Source organism: Ruditapes philippinarum, unplaced genomic scaffold, assembly GCF_026571515.1.
Source record: "Ruditapes philippinarum isolate M1 unplaced genomic scaffold, ASM2657151v2 ctg737_1_1_1_1, whole genome shotgun sequence".
Classification (NCBI taxonomy): Eukaryota; Metazoa; Mollusca; class Bivalvia; order Venerida; family Veneridae; genus Ruditapes; species Ruditapes philippinarum.
In genome coordinates, this window is record NW_026854988.1 from 484,124 (window position 1) to 489,265 (window position 5,142).

At 30.3% G+C, this 5,142-nt stretch overlaps 1 long non-coding RNA gene across 1 annotated transcript; it reads left to right on the top strand.

Annotated features, from left to right (window-relative positions):
* Nucleotides 1-1,078: 1,078 nt before the first annotated feature.
* Nucleotides 1,079-4,882, top strand: LOC132741699 (uncharacterized). Its single transcript, XR_009627317.1, has 4 exons — nucleotides 1,079-1,211; nucleotides 1,798-1,871; nucleotides 3,053-3,114; nucleotides 4,791-4,882. It is a non-coding gene; the product is annotated as an uncharacterized LOC132741699 (long non-coding RNA).
* Nucleotides 4,883-5,142: the final 260 nt, after the last annotated feature.

Sequence of the window (5,142 nt, forward strand, 5' to 3'; positions counted from 1 at the left end):
AGGCTGTACAGCAAGTTCAATACTGCACCACGTCCAAAGAGCGTGCCAAACCAGTTTATGTACTTCAACATGTATAATACTTTAACAAATCTAGGTTGCGTAGCAAATTCAAATATTGCTGCTATTCCAATACTGTTTCTGTGAAGCGATTTTTAAACAATTTTTTTTTTAACAATTTTTAAACAATATATAAAAATATATGAAATTTACTTACATCGCTTACTTTGTAAATAGTAACTTTGTAATAGAATTTCTAAAATTCGTACTTTCTAAATACCTTAAGGTGCAAACCTCCTAATGCATTATCGTTAGCTTTGAAAGGGATTCAAATAGGCTAGAATTACTGTTAACAGAATTGAAAGCGAGGGTTGTTGGTTCGAACGCAGACGGACCCTTTTGGAAGTTAAAAGGTGTTTATAATAGGTATTTATTGGTTAAATAATGCTTAATTTAATAACAAATATAGTACCGGTATTTGATACGTTGAAAACAGATACTCATTTTTAAACGAGTCTCTCTAAATTGGAGGATGGTCAAATTCTAATACATAGTATTATGAGCATATAGAGGTAAATTAATTGTGTCTAGTGCCTGTGGCTGAATGTTTTTATTTGTATCTTAACAATATTCAGTAGGAACATAGAGTAATATCATAGATCATTTAGTGTTTCCTTATTTCTGAAAAAGAGCCCTTTCAATATCCAGGCAATAGTTCAGAAGAGTCAATAACCCGAAAACTGTACAGTAAATTTTGTTGAAATTTTGCATACAATGTACAAGTGACCATTAAATTTTAGAACCGACCTAAGTTGTCAAATTTGTTCATTTACTTATATAGTGCACATTACGGGTAGGGTTAGTCATAACTTAATTCGATCAACTTTTAATCACCGCAGTTTTTATTTGTGATGTACGTTACAGTATACGTGAAGCTAATGTTTCTTTGTTTTATGCCAACGTTAAGTTTCTTACAGCTTACTTGACAGAGGTAAGGAAATAATTTAGTGTTGTTCTATCTGTTTTCTGCAGTGGTGATCTCCCCTTTACTGGAATTTTTAAACAGAAACCGGAAACGTAAATAAACATTACCGGAAGTTGAATTTTATTGAAAAATGGTTCCAAATTTAACTGGTTGATAGAGATATATTGTGTGTAATATTTGCTTCCTTTGCCAATTCTTAGAAATTGTTGGCGCACAGGTTAAAGTTAAGGTAATGGCATAGAAGAAAATCTTTCAAATTGTCGGAAAAATATAGCAATCAGGATGTATACAGTAAATTATTTGCAAGTTTAGACATGATTTCAATTTCTGTTATTGTTTTAAAGATTAACATTTCTTGTTTTGAAGCCGATTTCACAAAGTTTTACTTCAAGGTATTGATAAGCTTAACTTCTGCTGGTTTTGACACATGGTAGATGATTCATTGTTTATTCATTTCTTCATTTAATATCCAAGTCAAGAAAAGCTGTACAAAATTTTAAAAAATCACACTCAAATGTCTCAAAGTTTATACTAACACAAACTTGGTTCTATGTAGTTTTTTTTTTTAATCTTGCATAAATATGAATGTGCATTGGTAATCTTATCATACAATTTCATCAACATATATATTGTCATCTCGATATAAAGATAATTTTAATTTTTTTTCTTCCTCATGAATTGCAATCTCTTGACAGTAATTTCTTATTCCTGGAGCATTATTTCGTTATTCAACACTTATTTTAAGTCCCAAATCATCTTTCAATTTTAATTACAGAAATAATTTATAATGCATTTATCTTAATCATTTATTTCAGTTAATGATTCCAAAGAAAAGATGTTTGCAAAACCAGCTCCGAAAAAACAAGTACCAGCTGGTACCAAAGCTAAGGTAGGCAATATACAATGTAATTATAATGTCTAATTCTCTATATGCCAGGTGTGGGTAGGACTTTTTCCATTCTGACTTAACCCTAAATCTGCCGATTTTTTTAAATGGACTTCCAGATTCCATTTATTGGAACTGTCCATTACTAATTTGGGGATATCAAGGTGAACATTAATTAGTAAGTCAGCCAGTCACAGTCAGACTGTATGTCACAGCTCTACACTTATGAGAAATACTTGCAGGGCTGTCTCTCTGCGTTTTTTTGGGAGAATAGTACCTGTACCTGTAGAAGGGGGATTTTCATCCTGTTTTTCACTTTCATAATTTGACAGCCCTGGGTTATCACTTTCTGTCTGAGCAGGCTACATCATCTAGATAGTGTAGTATGTACGAAATATATACTGTTGGTAACCAACAATGGCTAGAGGTTGATATAACTTGATATCAGTTAAAAGTTTTTAAATCTAAGGAAAGAATTTAAGAGGAAGCTTAAAGCAGCATGCCTCCAGATTCGTGCCAATTTTCATGAAAAATTTAAAAATATATTAAAAATATTGTGAAGTGAACTAAGAAAATGATTAAATAAATTATTTACAAATTGCAAATGGCTCTTGCAATCCACATTAATTTTAAAAAAAGGGGTAAAAATAAGCTAAATTAGCCCTGACTGCATTAGTAACACAGTAGAAATATGGTGATAAATACAGCAAAATCAGTCCTTGATCGCATATAACATGTAAATCATTACTTGAATCTTAAAACATTTTACTTTTCTTAAAATTTTAGCACATTTTTCTCAAAAGTAAATTTCATGAAATACTTCCGACTTTTCTGGAGGCATGCACCTTTTAAGGATTAAGTAGTGGGCTTTGAACTTGAGGGTCATAGCTTGGTTTCTACAGAGGCTGTAATCAGTCCATATTTCTGCTTGAACATTTACATCAATTTCTGGTTAGTTCCTGGAAATAAATTGAGAGTGTTTTACATTTTTTAATTGGATACATTTTACAAAGATCATAAATTATCCAAATTATCATAAATCATTTTTAAAACAAAATTTTAATTTACACAAGAATGATTTCCTGATTTCCATTACATTTCAGACAAGGACTCATTAGTGCCTAAAGGGCACAAGACCATAAAAAAATTAAAATTATATATACATTGTTGTATTTTTTTTTCAGACGCTCAATAAACCAAAAACAGTTAGTGTAAAGACTGGTGTCAAAGCTCCACAGGGAAAAAAGTAAGATGGTTTATTTTTAGATTCAAAGTTTTTTTTCAGATTCAAGTTGAATAACAGTTTAGTAATTTCAAAACTCTTAAACTTTATGTATTGTTATATTGTGATACCCCTTTTCAATGAGAAAATGGCCTGAAATTTACTTTTAACTTGTACAAATTAATTTTGTGTAATACATTGTACATAATAATAATACCTATTTATATAAAGTAAGCAAAATTTAACAACTTATTACTTATTGTATCTTTTTCAGTTCAAAACTTATTTGAAAATTGACTCTTTCTAAACTGGAATAGAGGTTATCTAGAACCTATTATATGAATTAAATGAAGGCTTTTTTCATCTTATCTGGTGAAAGGGTGGGGTTGGGGATGATACAAACAAACTTGTCTACCTACATGTATAAAATTGTATATAGCCTCACAATGAACTACTATTCACATTGCATTAAACTTGTATCATAGGCATAATTAGTAACAATTAATGCAATATTTTGCAAGAAATTGTAAGTATAAAACTCTTAAAAGTTTATTTAAAAATGTACTGACATGTACACTTAAATGCGCTATTGTTGAGAAAGCAAAGTCTTAAAGGGACTTAATAACTTTTTTGTTGTTTGAAGCAATGAAAATGGTTGTTGGGACATAAACCTGTTTCTTTCTGAACTGGTGACCGTGTTATATATGAAGAAAAGTATAATATTTTCAAAACTTCACTATTATTTCTTCCTATTATTTTGTGCGCTATAAGCTGACTATTGATATTGTTGAAACAATGTAGTAAAGCAAGACATAATTAATTAAATGGTGAGATAACCTTAGTTTGCTATGTGTAAAGCACCATCAGATGGGAAGTTGTGAACATTACTAAAGCTGTAACTATGCCTTCAGATGAGCAAAGAAAATTTTAAGAAAATTTAACCTTGAGCAAAATGTACTTAGATATTAAGTTTTTGCGGCTTTAAACCCAACCAAAATAAAAAGAAAAAAGTGAACAAAAAAAATTGTGCAAAAGGTGCAGGAGAAAAAATTGAACTTGTGACCTGTCATTATCATCTAGTGAAAAAGTGAAACTGCAGGGCCATTATTGTGTCTAATGTTATAAATAATATGATATGAAAATTTCTTTGTGCTGCTTTTAAAATGAAAATCTTCATGTGTAATTACCCAAGAAATGGAAAATTAAAGACTATCCTTTTCTGTATGATATTAGCTGGTTAACGACTATCCTTTCCACCTCATTACTTGATCTCCATATAGCATCTTTGTAACTCTGTGTTTATAATTAGATTTCCCATTTCATGCTGATGATATTTGCGATTTAGGAAAAAACAATTAATGTGTTGAAATGAGGTGATTTACAAGTTCAGTGTCTTTCGAGATTTTCTGGAAAAAAATAACACAACAAAAATTAATTTTACCTATGTGACAGGTTTGTTGCTATGGTAATTCCAACCACAAGACATCGAACTTGTTTTGTTGTAAAATTTACTGCAATTTATTTATTTATGGGCAAAAGTTTGACTTGAAAGTTTCTTAACACCAGTTTATCACATCTGTTTTCATTTTTTATAGAATTATAACTTTTCTATTTTCAGATATACTTGTCCTTTGAAGGTGAAAAATTCCTGCAGGCCAGTGTGATTTATTTTTAATACAAATGAAATGTTCTATTTTTAGGACAAAGAGTGAGGTGAAAAAGTCATTGAAGCCGCCACCAAGACCAGATGCAGGTTATAGTCTGTACTCGAGTGACAATGAAGATCAGGGGTGTCGCTAGCAATTGAACGATATGGAACTGTGCCGAGAAATTACTTACACGATTAAGCACAATTTCAGCAAGGTATAGATGATTAAATTAATTAAAGCTGTCATTGAATTTTGGTGCCAAAGCCATATTGACGATGAATTAGATATCAGATGAAAAATATCGATGATACACCGAATATTTTGAATAATTAACATGTACTTATTTATTACTTGTCTTTAATTCACCTTTATGTGTTTTTTTAAAATAGATTTCAAAAAAAAA